Consider the following 21229-nt stretch of genomic DNA (forward strand, 5'->3'; position numbering starts at 1 on the left):
GATATGCACATTATTTTCAAAATATGAATAGATCCTATCCCTCAGTACCTTCTCCAGCAACTTTCCCAACACTGATGTTAGACCCATTGTTCTGTAGTTATCCGGAATATCCCTACTATCCTTCTTGTACAGTGGACAATATAAGCAACGTTCCAGTCGGCCAGAACCTCACCTGTGCTGAAGGATGCCACGAAGATATCTGTCAGGGCCCCAGCTATTTCCTCTCTCACCTCATTCAGGAACCAGGGATAGATCCCATCGGTTCCTGGGGATTTGTCCACATTAATTACCCCTAGCCTGCCCAACACAGCTTCCCTACTTATGTCAACATGGTCCAGACTAATCAAATGTTTTACTCTAGACTCAACATTCATCATGTTCCTCTTCTCAGTGAACACTGATGGAAAATAATCATTCACAATCATACCCACTCTCTCAGATTCGACATACAGCCTTTCTTCATTTTCCTTTAGTGGACCAATCCTTTCTCTGGTTACCCGCTTGCTTCTTATATATGAATAATAGGCTTTAGGATTCTCCTTAATTGTGCTAGCGTGAAGTTGTTTCATGACCCCTTTTAACCCCCTTGATTCCTCGTTTAAGACTTGTCCTACTCTTCCCATGTTCCTCCAGGGACCATTATGTTCTTGGCTGCCGAGGCGTTATGTATGCTTTCCTGTTCCTCTTGGCGAGTCGTACAATTGTCCTGTCATCAACAGTTCACGAATATTGCTTCCAAATCCTTTGCCTTCAACGGGGCATGCCGATCCTGCACTACATTTAACCTATATTTGAAAGCCTGCCACATATGAACTGTGGACTTTCCTACAAATAGCTGTGTCCACTCCACATTTCCGACCTCCTGCATAATTTTGATATAATTAGCTTTGGCCCAGTTTAGTACTCTTTCCTCATGACCACTCTGATCTTTGTCAATGAGTATTCTAACACTTACAGAATATTGGACACTTCCCAAAGAAATCACCCACGGCAACTGTTATCACCAGCCCTGGCTTATTCCCCAATATCAGTTCCAATATGGCCTATTCCCTCGTCGGACTATTGATATACTCACCTGGAGGCTTCTTACAAATGGTATCCCATCCAGACCTCTGATGCTAAGAGCATCCTGGTCAATGTTGGGAAACAGAAATCTTCAATCAACACTAAATTATTTCCTCTCCGTCTTTCCATGATCTGTTTAACTATTTTTTTCTTGCACCTCACGGTCACTGTAATACAGCCCCAAAAATCTAATCTCACCCTTCTTATTTCACTGCTCCATCCATAATGTCTCACGACCCAAGCCTTACATGGTGTCCTCCTTTCGCACAGCCATGATATCATCCCTGACCAGCAATGCAACTCCTTCCCCTTTTTTCCCTCCCTGTCCTGTCTGAAGCGTCTATATCCTAGAACATTTGGTTGCCAACCATGCCCTTCCTTCAACTAAATCTCTGTGATTGCAATAACGTCATATTCCCGGGCACCAACCTAAGCCCTAAGTTCATCTGTCTATACTCCATGAATTAAAGTAGATGCATTTCAGGCCACCAATTCTTTTGCATTCATCTGCTCTCTGCCTACTCTTCCCATTATTAATGCTATCTTCCTGATTCTTAGCGTTTCCAGTTTCCATCGCACTGCCGACTTGCTTAATCGTGTGGTTCCCAGCCCTCTGCCGCATTAGTATAAAACCTCCCCAACAGCAGTAGCAAAAACTCCCGAAAGGACATTCGTTCCTGTCTGGTTCAGATGTAGATCGTTAATTTTCTTGTAGTCCCACATTCCCAGAACTGGTCGCGAAATCCAACAAATCTGAAACCCGCCCTAAAGCACCATTCCTCAAGTCACGTGTTCATCGTGCCTTTTTTTATTCATTTCTACGCTGGCAGTCACATGGCACCGGCAGTAATCCCGAGATTACTACCTTTGAGGTCCTCCTCTTTAATTTCTCTCCTAGCTCCCTGAATTATCCCTGCAGGTCCTCATCTCGTCCTCAAGACAACTGCCTGTTCACAATTCCCTTTTCGAATGCTCTTCAGCCGATGGGCGACATCCCTGTCCTGAGCACCTGGGAGGCAACATAATTCTCCAGAATTGCTAATGCTCCACAGTGAGTCCACCAGCAGTTCCAGAGTGACGAAGCAGTCAAACAAGTGCTGCAGCTGGACACACTTCTTGCAAGAGTAAGTTTAGAAAACCTTTACAAGGATTCGCAATGTTTGCACTGCTTGGACATGAGAACCAAACTGAATAGGCTTCGTCTGATTCCCAGGAGCTTCAGGGCTTTGATATGGCCTTATAAAATCATGAGGAAGACAGACAAAGTAAATAGTCAGGGAGCACGTTTTCACAAGACGCGCGAGTTCAAATCTACATAGCAAACGTTTCATGTGAGAGAGGGAAAATTTAAAAGGGATGTGAGGGACACATGTTTTTTCACACAGAACTTTTGTGTGTGTGGAATGAATTGCCACATTTAGTGGCAAAGTCTGCTGCACTCACAACATTTCAAAGGCATCTGAATGGGTGTATAGACAGGAAGACCTCGGAGAGATAAGACACAAATATTGGCAGATATGTATGGATTAATTTCGGTTATCTATTCAGCAATGGCAAGTTGGATCGCGGGATTTGTTTCCATGCTCGACAACTCTGAGATGCTCCAGCCACCGGCAACGGTTTGAATACACCATTTGCAAAAAACGCATGATGTTTGTTACTCAGTCAGCGAGTTGGCAATTTTGTTTGGAGGGTGGATGGGCCCAACCGATCCAGAGATGAACGTTTTCCGGATATTTGCTTCCAATGACCATTCTTCTTGACACTTTCCCAAGTTCGCCATCAAAGATTTTGGCTGAAGAAAAATACCTCCCATATCGCATTACCCACTTTGCTCTCCAGCGAATCCAAAAACCGACAGCTCTTAACGTGGAACAGAATCAAAACTGAAAAGGCAGTACCATGATCAGACACACCGAAGCTTAAGTGCTGTTTGTGAGGCACTGTGAGTCGTCTCTAACATGAACCGCTCGCACAAGTAACAGCGAGGCAATTCCAAACCTACTGGAGATTTAGTTTATTGCCAAGTCCCAAAAAGTGCTCAAGTATCATATAAAAAAAAGAACAACAACGAACCATTAAAAGTGAACATTTCCAATTATATCCGTGATTAAATTAGGCCATCAATGCGCCGGTGCCCCCATCTGATCGACAGAGCTAATCACCTTTCTCCCTCACCAGGACAGTAATGAAGGAAATGAAGGTATAGCAACGTTTCACATCGCGATTGCCCACCTTTTCGCCACAGCATCAAAAAACGGCGAACAGATTCAATGCTGGATCTTCTTTCGAAATAACGGTGAAGTAACTTTGTCTATTCATTTTCAGAGTAAACGGGGAACAACACAAGTTGTCTGGAATATGAATAACCAACATAGACTACTTGGTTCCCAGATTCTACTGATGCACAGACTTTCATATGAAATGGTACCTTGGGCGATTGCCCTACACCCAGAAAACTTCTGGCTGCCTTCTGTTAGCCCTGTAACATTAACCTTGTGCTGCTCTAATCGAATTTGTAGTTCTTGCCATTTGTCCGTATTGCAACTAGGGATAGCTGATCGTGGCAACACGTGACTGCCACACAAATTCTTTGCCAAAATTGGATAGTCCCGCAACGTGATTCGCAGTGCACGAACTTCGCAACGAGGATATGCCACGCGGCAAGTTAAAAAGCACGCTTCCATTTATTAAAGTAAGTTTCTGGGAACTGACAACCAGATTTCTCCTTACATTCGGAATTATGACAACACATAAACCAACAGCCTCTCTCAGAGACAAGTGACCAATGCCCATCTTGTGCCGGACAAACATAGTTGACAAGATTGCACGCAGGGACTGCACAGAAAACTACAGAGGAGAAGCAGACAGACGACCATCGAGCTGCATTCATGCAGTTCTGTTACCCTGTAAACCCCATGTACAGCTGTTCCTTGCAGGAACACACATGGCACTGAGTGTCTCTGACTCTGCGACTTGGAACTCGGATTATATGACCGTGTGCAGCATTGGTCACTTCCTTGTGTGAGGTAACTCCCGATGGAACATATGTAAAACATGATAGCTCATTGAGAAATATATCCAAAATAGTACCCAAAAGATGTATTTCTGTTGTGCTTCAGGTCGAAGAACACTCAGATCAATAGCTCCCTTGATTACCTCTGCTGGTCATGTTTGCAAAGAGATCTAGCAAATTGCCAAGTTTGATTTTCCTTTCAATCAACAATTTTGACTCAGTTTGGCTGCAAATATCTTTTGCTAACTTTGTGCTTTTCTTCTTTTACATTGGTGTCTCGCACCTTACAATTGACAGCAGAGTTAGGAGAGGAGATGGAAGCATTTCGCCTCTCAAGTCAGCGACAGCTTTCAATGAGATCTTGGCTGATTTGGTTAATGCTCAACTCTGCTTTTAAGTCAGTACTCATGGCCGAGTGGCTAAGGTGATAGGTTAAAAATCCATTCAGGTTTCCCCGCGTCGGTCCGAATCCAGCTGACTCCGCTATGAATGACTTGCTGCTTGGCGAATCTTCGCTCAAAGTTCAAAAAACCTATTTTGCAAACCAGGCCGGTAATTTAATTAGACTTTGGAACTCGAGTTCTTCATCAGAAATGTTCCATATTTAGAACATTATCTCTGTTTCTCTTTCCAGTTACACTGCTCGACACATCGGGTTTCTGCAGTTGTTATTGAACGTCCTGAGCAGAAGTGCTGCTTTTCATTAGATTCCTTTAATCCCTGTTCTCTGTTCACGGACTCGGGTCAGTGGCAACACTTCCTCCTGCTCTTCAAAGTGCTCATTCCCCACCGCTCCCTCTCCCATCATTACAAACAACCGCAGGAAATTGCCACTTAATCATCTTTGTTCCAAAGTGAAACTCACCAGCCTCGGGAATCTGTCCACCAAACGGGACTTCTCATCACTGGACATGGTGCAGACCAGTGGTTTCCGAAGCTTTACTGTGAAAATATTGTCAACTGGCAGTTGGAAAAATGTTAAGGAGCGAAACCAATCCAGGCACCAGCTTTGGGAATCTTGAGAAACTCTTTGGGAAGTGGAATCAGAGGAGAATGCAGAAGGGTGAACTGTCGGACCGAGAAGAGGCCAGAATATTGACTCTGATGTTGTCGGGACAGGAACTGGTCTGAGACATTGAAAAAATTCTCACCCCTGTACATGGGGAATAGAAACTTCATCTGGACTCTGCGACAATGAAAATCACTGGAACACACAAGGCACTGAGTGGCAAAAAAAGAGATTATCCCTGTTGGAGGTGAGCTGGTTCCCAGTGACATGGGTGTGTATGTCTTGGGGGTATCAGACTGTTAAAATGTCTCCATAATGAATGGTTCAGTCTTTCATTTGGAAAGGTAAAACTGATAGAGGGCAGTAGTCGTTCAGAGAATGGCACATTGAATTTGGAATTCAGTCACGGACTGCTTTAGAGGATCGTCGAATTTGTTAGATTGGAAGTTTCAGCGCATTCGACTGTTAACTAAAACTGATTCTGGATTAGTGGTGCTGGAAGAGCACAGCAATTCAGGCAGCATCCGAGCACAGGTAAAATCGACGTTTCGGGCAAAAGCCCTTCATCAGGAACCTCCGCCCTCAGACCCAACCCCTCCAACCGCCACAAGGACAGAACGCCCCTGGTGCTCACCTTCCACCCTACCAACCGTCGCATAAACCAAATCATCTGCCGACATTTCCGCCACCTCCAAACAGACCCCACCACCAGGGATATATTTCCCTCCCCACCCCTCTCCGCCTTCCGCAAAGACCGTTCCCTCCGTGACTACCTGGTCAGGTCCACGCCCCCCCCCTACGACCCACCCTCCCATCCTGGCACTTTCCCCTGCCACCGCAGGAACTGTAAAACCTGTGCCCACACCTCCTCCCTCACCTCCATCCAAGGCCCTAAAGGAGCCTTCCACATCCATCAAAGTTTTACCTCCACATCCACTAATATCATTTATTGTATCCGTTGTTCCCGATGCGGTCTCCTCGACATTGGGGAGACTGGGCGCCTCCTGGCAGAGCGCTTTAGGGAACATCTCCGAGACACCCGCACCAATCAACCAAATCGCCCCGTGGCTCAACATTTCAACTCCCCCTCCCACTCTGCCGAGGACATGGAGGTTCTGGGCCTCCTCCACCGCCGCTCCCTCACCACCAGACGCATGGAAGAAGAACGCCTCATCTTCCGCCTCGGAACACTTCAACCCCAGGGCATCAATGTGGATTTCAACAGCTTCCTCATTTCCCCTTCCCCCACCTCATCCTAGTTTCTAACCTCCAGCAACACGATCCCCTGACTTGTCCGGACTTGTCCGACCTGCCCAGCTCATTTTCCACCTATCCAGTCCACCCTCTCCTCCCTGACCTATCACCTTCATCTCCTTCCCCACTGACCTATTGTACTCTATGCTACTCTATCCGCATCCCCACCCTCCTCTAGTTTATCTCTCCACGCTTCAGGCTCTCTGCCTTTATTCCTGATGAAGGGCTTTTGCCAGAAACGTCGATTTGCCTGTCCTCGGATGCTGCCTGAATTACTGTGCTCTTCCATCACCACTAATCCAGAATCTGGTTTCCAACATCTGCAGTCATTGTTTTTACCTTGTTAACTGATCCTTGTGGAACATAGTAAAGAATCTTTCCGTTGAATTAGCAGGATCTAGTATTGACTGATGGGGCCACAGCAGGCGGGTAACACGAAATAAAAATGCGCTGAGTTCAAACACAAGAAGCATGCTCTTTCGGTATGGTGGATCAACACTACAGCATTTTAAAGAAGTTTAAGCAACGATCCTTCAATGTACTGGACATGCAACGCCAGGATTTGATACCATGCTAGTCTCCTGAATACCAGGCGCTTTAACTAATTCATCAACGGTTCAGCGCAGAAGATGCTGTTCATATCCATATGTGTATTTAATTAGCTTTCCAATCACAGTAACTTGGATATTTGTTACTTTATTAAAGTTGCTCCAGAAGAATTTAAACTAACCTCTGCTGATACAGAAAAGAAACTTCACACCTGGACATTCTCCAGTGCAAATGCACAGAAAGAGCCAATCTCGTATTGCGTTCATTTCAAACTGATATATTCATCTGTTTAAGCTGACAGGATAAAGAAGATACGTTCATCCTCTCGGTGCCCATTAACCACGTTAATATGCACAGAGGGAATACAACGCCAAGAGAACAGTATCATTGTGGTGAATTGATCAGCAGTGTTGTGTAAGTCAGTGTAAACAGTGGCCAATATAGGCTGACACATTAATACCAACAGTGAGCCTTGCATCACCACTTCCTCTCTCACTTACAGCCTCACGCCCTCCAGTCATCATTGCCTTTCACTTTATTCAACCGCCCTGCTCCACTACTCCCTTCTCCCGATCGCTTGCGGGCGTCCACATAGAACCTGCAGATGTTCGAAACTCATTCGTGGCGTACAGACGTCACTCAATGGCATTGGATTCACTGCCCATTCCTAATTACTCCAGTGATTGAGATGATGAGCTACTGTACAGAAACATGAGCGAACTTAACATAGAGGTACAGCCAAGATGCTGTTAGCGAGGGAGTTCCAGGATTTAGGAATAGCCAGATACTTCCAACTCAGAAAGGCGAGATCCCTGATGGGTGATTTGCGGTCACAGTTTTCTCTTGTTTCTGCTGCTATCGTCCTTAGAGATAGATGTAAACAATCACAGGATTGATTCTGGCAACCAAAATAAAAACCCTGCATCTACTGTCGTTTGTGGAAGTGAGTTCCAAACCTCTCCCAAATATTGTGTGTAGAAGTGCTCAGTAACATCTGTCCTGAATACTCTGAACCTCATTTCAGACTTATTGCAGAATCCACAGCGAACTGAAAGAGTTTATTGCTTCATTTTAGTGTCTTGCATTACTTCTCTCAGGTCACCACTTAACATTCAAAGTTGTCGCAAAAACAGGCTTCATTTGTATATCAGAAACAGAAATGGCTCAGCATGTCTTACATCATCTGTGGGATAGCAAGAGTTAATGTTTCACTTCCGTTTACCATTCTTTGCAACTGACTTGCCTGATTTCTTATCATACCTACAAACGGTATGAAACCGGAACGGATGACAGAACACAGAGATTAGGAAGTTCTGCATTTGCAGTGACATCGGGAGTCTCTATCACTGTAGAATTGTAAGGAGACGACTGCTCAGTGAACTGATATCGCTCTTTCTGTGTCTAAATAAGGAAACCTGTCAGTGAACTGGAGACTTTATTGTTCAAAAGATAAAACCAAAGAGCAGATCAGCAGCAGACTAAAACAAGTGACATTGTCACAATGCCTTATAAGGAACGCCAATGAAGACCAGGATAGTGAGGATCACCTTCTCCACGTGTTTGAATTGTTTGATGCAGTTTTCTGTGCGACGTTATCTCTCCCTTTAGGCAACTGACAAGCTCCTTGTTTGAAAATCTGAGTTGATGCATCACCAAAAGTGTTTCATGGTACTGTGTGTAAGCAGCTTGTGGAGACTGAGACTGTAGCATTGCTCACTTTTTTTTGATTTTTATTCAAATTTCCGAGAAATGAAGAAGCTTAATAACAAGCTTAATCCCAGTTTTGGAGAAGCATTGCTCATCAGTACATGATAATCAGCTCACGTGAAGATATTCCAGAATTGATATCAGAGACCTAATTCAAACCCTGCAACGATAGATGCCATGAATTCTAAGTTGAAATTCTATGTCTAATGCCTTTAACACATTACAACTTACCATGGAAAATCCCTTCCGATTCGCCTCTACCCCTTAGGGAAGTAAAGCTGCTATTCTTATTTGCTCCAAGATACATGTGACTCCAGACGCACAGAAACTGGATTGGTTGTTGCAGGTCAGTTATCTAAACTCCAGGACCTCACTTCAGGAATTATTCAAGGTTCTGTTCGTTAATAAATGTCCAGAGTTCAGCCGCATTCTTCCCTCCTCAACTCCTGAAGCATTCCATTTCACAATGCAGCAGAATTCTGGCAATGTGAAGGCCTGAGCAGACAAGTGAAATGAATTTCACACATCCTGATTAAGATAAACTAATCAACACCTCTGGAAATTCAATGGTGTTGCCATTACCTAGTCTTCAACGATCAACAATCGGGGAGTTACTATTAACCCCAAAATTAACTGTCCTCCCTACATAAATAAAGTCGCTACAAGAGCAGGCCAGATGGAAAGAAAACTGCCATCAGTCATGGGCTTTCTGACTCCAATCGCTTCTCTAATACCGAGAAGGCTCACGTCAAGTGTGTGATGGAATACTCCCCGATTGACTGAACAAACATATCGACAATATACCTCAAGATGTTGGACAGCGCCATTATGAAACATTCGAACAAAAGGATAATGCTGCGGACATTTAAGAACTGAAATGAAAGCAGAAAGTGCTGGAGAAGTTCAGCAACTCTAACAGCATACTTGGAGAGAAATACAGTTAACTTTGTGAGGCCAAAATGACTCTTCTTCAAAACAGTACTGAAGAGACGACATGTGGGACAAGAAACATTACTTCTCTGACACTTTTCACAGTTGCTACCAGGTCGGCTGAGTTTCTTCAGAACGTTCCATTCCATGGCAATTGAGTCAGTTCGATTGGCACTTTATGTATAATTTCAATGCATTCACCACTGTCGCAGCTTTTTGATTCATCAACAATTTCCATTTGACAGCACACTCCAACTCTAGTACTACTATCGTCCTAAAGACAAAGGAAGTAAACGAATGGGAAAATCATTATCTGTATGTTCCTTTGCAAGCTACTAAACATCACAATTGGATAGGTATTCCTTCAGTCAGTCCTTCACTGTCCCAGTGGATCAGAGGGTTGCTCTCCTCGCCCACTTCAAAACATCCAAATAGTTTAATGAACTGTTCAAATAAACTTTGTCAAACTCAATTGTTAGAAGGCCAACACTTACTGGGAGGTGAGAAAACCTTCACAGAAATGTAACGCTTAAGCTACAGAGTTAAGAGGAGCAGTTTGGAAATATGTATCCCTGTGTTCTTACAGCAGATTCATGTAATCAGACATTTGAGATAGGCTGAGTCAGCAACTTGCCATGAATAGAAATGTTGAATTTGGTGATGCATTTTCACTGGAGGTATTTTCCAGCCATGATTCTGTTTCAATTAAATTTGCATAGTCGTCAATTCGAATTGAGATGAACACTTGCCAGTTAACTTTGACACAGATAATCAGCGTGAATCCACCATTCACCATTTTACTAGCAAGCTGCTGAGTTGTACCATGCCTTACGCTGTTAAAGTACTGACGTTATGAAATAGAATCATAACATCCCTACAGTGTGGAAACAGGTCATTAGGCCCAACAAGTTTACACGCAACCTCTAAGGAGTATTCCACCCACAGCAATTTCCCTTCCCTACTACTTTGCACTGCTCCTGACCAACACATTCTGGAGAACGAGGTACAATTTAGCATATCCAATTTATCTAATCTTCATATCTTTGGACTGTAGTAGGAAACTGGAGCAACCCGAAGAAACCCATGCAGACACAGGGAGAATATGCGAACTCTGAACGGTCGCCTGAGGCTGGAATCGAATCCAGGTCCTTCATGCTGTAAGGCAGCAGTGCTAACCAACGAATCACGAAAGCTAACTTCAAACCTTAGTGGAGCCATTCTTCCGGATAAGCCTGATATCAATGACATACACGTCTCCATAGCCATTTTGCAGCAAAAGGTAGACATAAGTAGACTAGACATACTCCAGCACGTGGCTGAAGGTGATCAGTTAAAGGATAGATGTTTTCTCATCATTAATGAGCAGCTGACTAAGCTGCGCTACTTAAAGGCTGCAGCAGGAAGTCCTCAATCAAATATGTTCTTCTTACTATTCGTCCTGCTAAGACTGCGGTATTTATCTTCATTTAGGCTATATTATATATTTTCGGTTACACCATTCTCCTGTTAGATGGCATCCCCCGAGATTTTATTCAAGTACTTTGCCTGTTTGAAGTTTGGAAAGTCTCCCAGATACTGCCAAAACCTCTTCAAGAGGCTTCCCCTCCCAGAATCAGCTCTTGCCTTCAAACTTCCCCTCATTGTCAGTCCTACTCCTAAGAAACTAACTGGAGACAAATACATGTATGATGTCACGGAACAGGCCATCACCGCGCTTCACTCTCTCCCAGGGAGCAGCACGGCTCAGCGTTGGTGATCGATGCCTTGCAAATCCACTTGGGATGATGGGAAGAATGGTTGTCATCTACCTATCTGCGATCAAAATGAACCTGAATCTGAGAAGTTACCATTCCAATCAGTTTGAAGTGCATGCATTAAATGTAGATAAATGAGACTAATTCGACTGTTTATGATATAGATTAAGAAACACAAGATTTGATCTTAATGGTAAAAAGCTGTGATTTCCGAAGCGTGAACACTGAATGCACAACTTTAAATTGCGTAAGTGCAGACTTCGAGGTGTAGCTCCTGTGTGAGAATTGGAATATCGTTTGCAGACATTCAAAACGACACCTGGAAACATTATTTATCTTTCGGACTGTCTGGAAAATCGCACGATCGCAATAATTTTCATAAAATCCCAATTGTGTGGAAGTAGGCCGTTCGGTCTATCAAGCCCACACCAAATCTGTGAAGATTATACCAACAAAAACCACTTCCTAATCGATCCCCTTCCAGTTTCTCACAGCGAAATAACCTGAAGTCCACATACGTGGACAAGTTGGGTATTTTTCCATTTGGCATTCCACCGAAACGACACAGCTTTCATAATGTGGGAGGAAAACTCACGCACATATGGGAGGAGTACAAGCATCTTACAGGCAGTCGCCACAGGCTGGAATTGAACTGGGTCTCTGGCACGGTGTGGTAGAAGTGTAAAGCATGTTTATTCTTCCGTCAGCTCACTGGGTTCAAGATAAATGACATTTAAACAACTCAGGCAAAGCTTTGAAGCATATATCGTCCCTTGAAGTATGTTTTTCTTTGAAATTGAACCACATTCCAAAGTACATACATTGCAAAAGAACCGCTTGAACCTTAAGATTTCATCACGAACAACAACAAGTTCAGAATTACATGCGGCAACAGGAGTAAATGAGCTTGAACATAGTGTGGAGGGGAAAGTGCGTGTAGTGGTGTTTCCGTGTACCTGCTGTGGAGGTTGCGGTTTTGGACTGCGATGGACCAATTCAGAAATCACACCAGGTTATAGATGCACATGCTTATTTGAAATAACAAGATTTCGGACCAGAGCCCTTTCGTTAGGTGAAGTGGGAGGGAATAACACAAAACACTGAATTTAAGGGAAGAGAGATCAAGGGCAGACAGATTAAAATATCAGGCAAATTGTGGGAGCGGAGTGTCAAAGACTTCGTCTCTGCAAGTGAACAAGAGTGTCCGACAGTGTGAGTAATGTGTCAACAACTGAGTGCCAACAGAATGGTTGACCTATGATCCAACAAAGTGAGGCAGAGAGATAATTACAAACCGTTAAAATAAAGTCGTACTGGAGGCATATCAAGGCACTGGAATGACATGGAACAGAAGCAGAAGCAACTGGAAAACCGCTCCACAACAAAAACACCAGAGGAAGGGACAACAACTTCGAAACATTAACTCTCATGTTCCTCCACAGATGTCCCCAGACCAGAGAAACACCTGCCCCCTTCGCCACGATGCCCCAGTCCCGTTCACTCACCCCGTCCAGTAACCCTTGCCCTTGCTCCTGGTTTACAGCATTCCCAGTTCATCTGATTTTTATTTGGCTAGAATCGCATGTCGCGACCCAAATTATCAGTAAGCCAATATTGAACAAAGTGATTAAGGTAGAGAGACAATAACAACTTGTCACGGTGATGGTGTGAAAACAGAACAATAAGGAGCATTTCACAGATACAGAACAGTGTGGTGGGTCACATGTGGTGTGACATTAACCGAATATCATGGTTGATGCCATCACCACAACGAAGGCAGTTGGCGATCCAATTCTGTTTGGCGATTTTGCGTTGTTGTGTACCTCGAAAGCCGCCTTGGCCGACATTTAGTCGAAGATTGAAAACCAAATGTCCTTGATTGCTGAACTCTTCCCCGACTGGGTGTGAATAATCCTGTCTGGCAATTGTTATGCCGTTACCATTCATCAATTGGCACACCGTCTGCATGGTCTCGCCAATATACCACTACTGGGTATCTTGTGATATCTTGTGGTATCATTGCCTGCTGCATGTGACAAACAACATTGCCTGAGTCACAAGAGTACCTGTCGTGTACGTGGTACCAACGGGTGATGGTAGTGTCCATGTCTTGCAAAGGTTGCGAAGGCATGGTGCTGTGGTGTTGTGGTTAATGCTATGTAGTTTACTGTAAACGGTCGTATGCTATAATTTTGGTGGGTGTTTGAAGGTGAGAATTGAAGTCATGGGGATGTTCTTAGTGAGATGCTCATCATCATCGGTGACATGTTGAATCCTGTGAAGAACGTGCTGAACTCCAGGAAAGTACTGACGATGAAAGATACTCTATTAGTCGCATCCTCTGTCTGTCTTCTGACGAGTTCACAGCAGATTTTCACTGTGGCACACCGGAATGGCGATCAATCAGTTCAACATGTACCCCATAATCATGAGGGTATCCTTCAAAATCTTTAGGTGTCTGTCGCATTATTCCTCATCTGAGCGGTTCCTGTGCAGGTGAAGCGCTTGTCCTTACGGTATGGCTTCTTTAATATATTTAGGGTGGAAGCTGGAGAAGTGCAGTATCGTGCAGTTATCCTTGGGCTTGCGGTGGAGTGGGATGCTGAGGTGTTATTTCTTAATTTTGGTTTGTGGTGGGTAAGGTTGTATCATCCTGATAAATGGAATAGGCATTCAGTTAAAACCACGAACAGAAATACCAGGAGAATCTCAGCAGATCTTACAGCGTCTATTCAGAGAGAATCAGAGACAAATATTTCAAAACTTCATCAGAACTCGGTAATCTCCCACAGGCACTGCCAAACTGGTTAGTTTCGACAGCAGTTTCTGTTTTTGCTTCAGATTCCCAGAATCCACAGTTCTTTACATTAACCATTAAAGCAATGCATAAACTTTTTTTTATCGTTCGTCATACCAAAGGTTTCTGTTTGAAAACATTTTCCTGACCCCATTAGAAACACGAAACGGTGCTGCACAGAAAACAGATGCATTATGAACATCAATCGCTGTCGCCCTGGAGCTATTGAACCAGTAACATTTCAGTTAACGGTCGCATGAGCTGATACGTCCAACCTAACACATTGGACGATCCTCGAAAGCAGTCTGTGATTGACCTCCCACTTCAAACTGCCATTTCCAGAACGACAACTGTCCTCTATCAGTTTTACTTTTCCGAAATAAGGACTGGGACATTCATAATTGCGACATGGGAACAGTCTGATCCCATCCACGACAGACACACCCATGTCACTGGGAACCAGCTCTGCTCCAATCGGGAACATCTCTCTCCGAACCTCTCAGTATCTTGTGTGGAATCGAGTATTTTCATTGTCCCAGTGTCCATATAAGGTTTGTATTGCTCATGTACAGGACCGAGAATTGCTTCAATGTCTCCAATTAGTTCTTGTCCTGAGAACATCAGAATCAATGTCCCGTCCACTTAAAGAACGCGAAGTTGTCCTGACTGTTTCCGATCAGTCTGACAATTCACCCTTCTTCATTCTCCTCTGAGTCCTTTTCCCAAAGAATTTCTGAAGATTCACAAAGCTGGAGACTGGGTGACGTGTTTTGACTTCTTAACATTTTTTCACCTGACAAGTGACAATATTTTCCCAAATTCTGTTCACAATTGTCTGTATTTCACCATGTCCAGGGATGAGAAGTCCCGTTTTGTGGAGGGATTCCCGATGTTGGTGAGTTTCGCTTTGGAGCAAAGATGGTTTGTCAGTAATTTCCTGCGGCTATTTACAATGATGGGAAAATTTGTGGTGGGGATTGGCTCTTCGACGAGCGGGGGAAAGTGTTGCCACTGACCAGAGTTAGTGAACGGAGGACTGCGGTAAAAGGAATCTATTCAAAAGCAGCACTTCTGCACAGTACATTCAACGAATACTACAAAATCTCGATGGGTCTGGCAGTAACCGTGAAAAGAGAAACGGAGATAATGTTTTAAGTGTGTTGCATTTTTGATTAATAACTTGAGTTTGCTAAGTCTAATCAACTGACTGGTCTTGTTTGTTGAGACGAGATTGCTGAACTGTGAGTGAAAACTCGTCCAGCATGACATCACTGAAAACGGAACCAGCAGAATTCGAACCTGTGGAGGGAAGCCCCAATGGATTTCTAATCCATCACCTGTATCACGCGGCCATGACTACACGCGTGCAATGCTGTCTTAGTATGTCTTATGTAACGGAAAATTCCAAGCTGAAACACCAGGATTTGGCTTTTTCTGGTACCCCAGTATTCGCTGTCAGACTCTCTTGCTTTCGAAAGGAGGAGAATGCTGGGGTGCCAAGAAAAGCCAAATCCTGGTGTTTCAGGTTGGAACTTTCCATTACATAAGACATACTAAGACAGCATTGCGCGCATGTAGTCATGGCCGCATCAATTTGAAGTGCACACATATTGATGAGAGATAAAGTGGATGGGTAGGATCCATTTTCATGCGCAGAGAGGTGAATAAACACAGCACTGGATCGCGAAAGAAAAATGTCCTTGCATTAGGGCGGCACGGTGGCACAGTGGTTAACACTGCTGGCTGACAGCGCCAGAGACCCGCGTTCAATTGCCACCTCATGCGACTGACTGTGTGGAGTTTGCACGCTCTCCCTGTGTCTGTGTGTGTTTCCTCCGAGTGCTCCGGTTTCCTCCCACAGTCCAAAGATGTGCAGGTCAGGTCAGGCGAATTGGCCATGCTAAATTGCCCGTAGTGTTAAGTAAGGGGTAAATGTAGGGGTATGGGTGGGTTGTGCTTCGGCGCGGCGGTGTGGAATTGTTGGGCCGAAGGGCCTGTTTCCCCACTGTCAGTAATCTAATGTGTCTAGCCCTATTCACTGGCAGTAGAATTACGCTCATTGAAGTCTTCTTGAAAACAATTCACCACTGGCAAATCTGATGTGCAAATTCGGTATACTATTTTTAATCAGAGGTCAAAATATGAAAATGTGTCAAATACACGGAGCGGCACTGGAGAGTGCAGACCTACCTTCAGGGGCTTATTCTGCTCTGATGTACACCCCCGAGAAATTGGGACGAGAGTGCGTTCTCACAGCTGAAGGGATCAAACATTTAAGAAAATGATAAGGAGGATATTCACTCTTTCAGAGGGTAGCAAATCCGTGGGTTTGCTAACCACAGAGGGCTGTGAAGGCGAGGTCTATTCAAGGCTGTGATAGACAGACATGGAGCATCACGGAGATGAGAATAAAAACGGGGGTTGAGAATTAACCAAATCAGCCATGATCTCATTGAATTTTGTCGCAGACTTGGTAGGCTAAATTGCTTCCATCTGCTCTCGTATCTTTGCCGTCATTTGGAAGATACCGGACACCATTTTAAAAGAAGAAAAGCACAACTTTAGGGAGAGGTGGTTTCAGTCAAACTGAATCAAAATTATACTTGGCATGTTTCCAGATTTCTTTGCTAGCATGACGAGCAGAGTTGATCAAGGTCGTCTGATTGTACTTGGGCATGAAACAAACAAAGATTAGTGACATAATCTTCATTTTATTTATGTCAAAAGTAATATCTTTCCTGATGGTCACAACAAAGAGGATGGTTTCCAAGAAAAGACAGAGACTAAGTCAGCTGTAAACTAATCGATGACCAAAATATGGCTCGCGTAGTTCTCTGGGACAGATATGATTTATTGATTATTGTCATCCAAACTTTTTTTTTACCATTGAACCGTGAGTGGGAGATGGGAAGCTAAGATCACCCGTAACTATTGCCAGCTTTTATCACTCACATGTAGTATTTTTTTCTTGTACGTAGTGGTTACTGCGAGTGCACTTGGAAACTACACCTGCGGATGACTTCTTTCCTCACTGGTCCTCATTTCTACACAAACACGTTTTATATCCTTATCTCCTGAATCAAAGTAATATGCAACCAATTGATAAATGTCACTAATACCTTGGCATTTCACCCGCCTCCGTTTGTCACCTTCCAATGTAAATTAATGATTTGCTGTGTTGCAATTGCACACAATAAGAGATAACAAAATACAGGGAGGTGTACCAGGTTTGCAAACGCACGTTATTGAAGCTACATTGCAAGTTTCTGCCCAAAATACGATCACGGAAGCATGCACTGAACCGTCAGGAAGCACACAATAAGTCCAGTTCCAGAGGGCATGACAGGAACAGCACCAGAAAAACCACCAAAATACTTCTCTCGGCTAATACTTTGGATGTACATCTCAATGAGCAATCGAGTTTTACATATGTTCCAACAGTAGTTACAACACAAGGAATTAACCAGTGCTGCAGACGGTCCAAGCCCCTGAATCAGAAACACTCAATGCCCTACATACAACTACAAGAACATCTGCCCGTGGCGGATACGGGCTGGCTGAAGTTCATGATTGCAGCTCGCTAGTTGTCTGTCTGTTTCTCCGATATAGTGTTTCGTGCAGTCCCTGCGTGGAATCTTGACAACCACATTTGTCCTGCACAAGATGGGCATTGAATATTGTTTTCTGGTGAGCTTTCCCTCAGCGAGGCTGTTGGTTTATGTGCTGTCCTAAATCCGTGTGTTCAGAGGAGTCTGGCTATCAGTTTCCAGAAATGTATTTTATTAAAGGGAAGCAAGGTGTTTCAATTGCTTTATGGCATATCCTAGTTGACAATTTAGTGTGCCAGACATCTGGGAATGCAGTTGTGGGATACATATTCTTGGCAAAGAATTTGTGTGGCCGTCACTAATTGGCACGGCCAGCTGTCCCGAGTAGCTATACGTACATACAGAAAGCATCCTCGAGAGCAGCACAACAGTAATAGAACATGGCAATCAGAAGGCAGCCAGAGATTTTCTAGAAGCAGGGCACCCATCCATGGATTCCATCAATAAACACATTGATCAGGATCCAATCTGCAACACCAACAACTGGACCCAGCGGCACTGAAACTAAATCAATTCCAACCGCCACATGACAGTAGGCTTCACAACAGGCTCTGCAACCCTGAGGATGTTACCCAGAACTGTGAGGATCCCACTTCCCAGCACCGCAAAACATTCCAACAACATCTCCATGAAGCACACGAGCTTCGCATCTTTCTGCTCCAAAGCACTCCGATTTTTCACAGCAGAGAATTGTACACTGAACTCCCGCGTGCAAGGTGAGGATGCCAAACCCAACACGATCAATAACGGCAGTGAGAGCGAGGGCAACAATTTCCATTGTCATATGAACAGCCACAAACACTCTCTTTGAAAGGTACCTTTAAATATGAAAGTCTGTGCAGCAGTATAATCAGGGAACCAAGCAGCCTGCGCTGGGTATTCATATTTCAGACAATTTCCTTTGTTCACCGTTTTCACTGAACGTGAATGGATATTACTATTTCATTGCTGATACGAAACCAGATTCTGCATTGTATCTGCTCGCCGTTTTTGTTGTTGCAGTGGCGAAAAGGTTGGCAATCGCGATGAGAAATGTTTTTTGTATTTCTCGCATTTCCTTCATTACTGTCCTGTTGAAGGGGGCTGGTGATTGGTCCTCTCGATCAGATGGAGTCATCAGCACATTGTTGACCTAATTTCATCACGGGTGCAATTGGTAAACTTCATTTTTCATGGATTATTGCTGTTCCGTTTTGTTTTATGTTTGTTGAACACTTCCTGTGACTTGGCAATGCACTAAATCTCCAGTATGTCCTGAATTGCCTCGCTGCCGTTTCTCTGAGCAGTTCATGACATAATCGGATTGCACTGTAACAAAGGCAGCATGCATGCTTCGGTGTGTCTGACAATGGTCCACCCTTTCTGTTTTGCTTCTGTTCCACATGAAGAGCTGTCAGTTTCTGGATTCGTTGGAGAGCTGAGGGGGGTAACATTATCCGTGCGGTATTATTCTTCAGCCAAACTCTTTGATGGAAAAGTTGGGAAGGTGCCAAACGAATGGTCATTGGCAGCAAAAGTCCGGAAAGACCCTCATCGCTGGGTCAACTCGTCCCATCCACCCTCCAGAAAGAAAGGCAAACGCGCTTACTGCCTAACAAACAGAGTGCATTTTTTTTTGCAAATGGTCCATTAAAACTGGTGTTAGCTGCGGGAGCATATCAACGATGCCGAGCACGGAAAAATACCCTACTATCGAACATGTCCCTGATGAACAGATAACCGAAATTAATTGAACCATATTTGCCAAAATGTGTTCCTTATCTCTCCGAACGCTTCCTGTGTATATACCCATTCGGGATGCCATTGAATTTGCCTTAAATGTGGCAAATCATTCTGCACACACAAAAATGTCTGAGTGAACTCGCTGAGTTTCTGCATGACACCATGACCAAACTTTGGGCCAAAGTTGGAAACTGCGACTAGAATAGATGGCTCTCTGATTAGCCGCAATGCACAATGGGCGGAATGGCCTTTCCCCACTTTGTAAATCTTCGAAGACAAGTTGAAAATAATCTGCAACGAAAATGTTCGTGTGAGGATTTACTTGTGAGGATTCGGTACTCTCAGCACCGTGGCCCGGATCGTATTCCCGCTCATGGAATGGTTGTATTGTTCAGCAAACGTATCGGTGGACCAGTACTTCTGCCGATTTTCCGATGCTGGCAGGTCATTGGTTTTGTCCAAAACATTATGAAGGTTAACATAAAACAAATAGCTGCAGTAGCTGGAAATCTGAGCCAAAAGCGAAAATTGTTTGCGGAACGCAGCAAGACTGGCAACAGAAACGTCGACTTTCCTGCTCCTCGGATGCTGCCTGACCTGCTGTGCTTTTCCAGCATCACTCTGATCTAAAATCAGGTTCCAGCATCTGTAGTCCTCACTTTTACATCGTTCCTTCAGTGTCGCTGGTTCCCTATGCAAGAACTCCATCTCTAGCGGTTTCATGTCTGTACCTCCACGCTGAGGATTTGAAGCGTGAAGAAAAGTAACTCACCCCCTCCATCTCTGGGGTAATTAGGGACTGAAAAAGAATCGTGTCACATTGAAATATATCGAGATGCGACTTAATGTTTGTCTTTTATTGGGAACCATCTCTTTCATTGTAACCATCAGGAAAGAACATTTCGTTCGCCAGAAAAAGAAATGAATATGTCACTATTTGTTTGCTTCAGGTCCAAGAATACTCAGACCAATAGCTCCCTTGCTTACCTCTGCTGGTCATATTCGCAAAGATATCTAGCAAATTGCCAAGAGTGATTTTCCTTTCAATAAATAATTTTGACTCAGTTTGGCTGCAAATATCTTTTCCTACCTTTGTGCTTTTCTTCTTTTACATTGGTGTCTCGCACCTTACAAATGACAGCAAAGGTCTGAAAGGAGATGGAAGCATTTAGCTCATCAAGTCAGCGAGAGCTTTCAATGAGATCACGGCTGATTTAGTCAATTCTCAACCCGACTGCGCTGTCTGTAGTCATGGCCGAGTGGTTAAGGCGATGGATTAGAAATCCATTGGGGTTTCCCCACGTAGGTTCGAATCCTGCTGACTACGTATGAATACTTCCCTGCTGGAATAATTTTCGCTCAAAGTTCAGAAAACCTATTTTGCAAACCAGGCCAGTAATTTGATTAGACTTGGGAAACTCGAGTTCTTCATCAGAAACGTTCCATATTTAAATCATTATCTCTGTTTCTCTTTCCAGGTACATTGCTCGACACATCGGGTTTCTGCAGTTTTTATTGAACGTCCTAAGCAGAAGTGCTGCTTTTCATTAGATTCCTTTAATCCCTGTCCTCTGTTCTCTGACTCGGGTCAGTGGCAACACTTCCTCCTGCTCGTCAAAGTGCTCATTCCCCACCGCTCCCTCTCCAGTCATTACAAACAACCGCAGGAAATTGCCACTTAACCATCTTTGTTCCAAAGTGAAACTCACCAGCCTCGGGAATCTCTCCACCAAACGGGACTTCTCATCCCTGGACATGGTGCAAGCCAGAGGATTGTGAAGAGATACTGTGAAAATATTGTCAGTTGGCAGTTGGAAA

The 21229-nt window shown here is 44.1% G+C and overlaps 1 non-coding gene across 1 annotated transcript; it reads left to right on the plus strand.

The window, feature by feature from the left end:
* The first annotated feature begins 20656 nt into the window (after nt 1–20656).
* Nucleotides 20657–20738, plus strand: trnas-aga (transfer RNA serine (anticodon AGA)). Its single transcript has one exon. It is a non-coding gene; the product is annotated as a tRNA-Ser (tRNA).
* Nucleotides 20739–21229: the final 491 nt, after the last annotated feature.

The sequence above is a fragment of the Chiloscyllium plagiosum genome, unplaced genomic scaffold, assembly GCF_037043375.1.
Source record: "Chiloscyllium plagiosum isolate Xiang-an unplaced genomic scaffold, Cpla_swu_hap1 HiC_scaffold_42, whole genome shotgun sequence".
NCBI classification, from domain to species: domain Eukaryota; kingdom Metazoa; phylum Chordata; class Chondrichthyes; order Orectolobiformes; family Hemiscylliidae; genus Chiloscyllium; species Chiloscyllium plagiosum.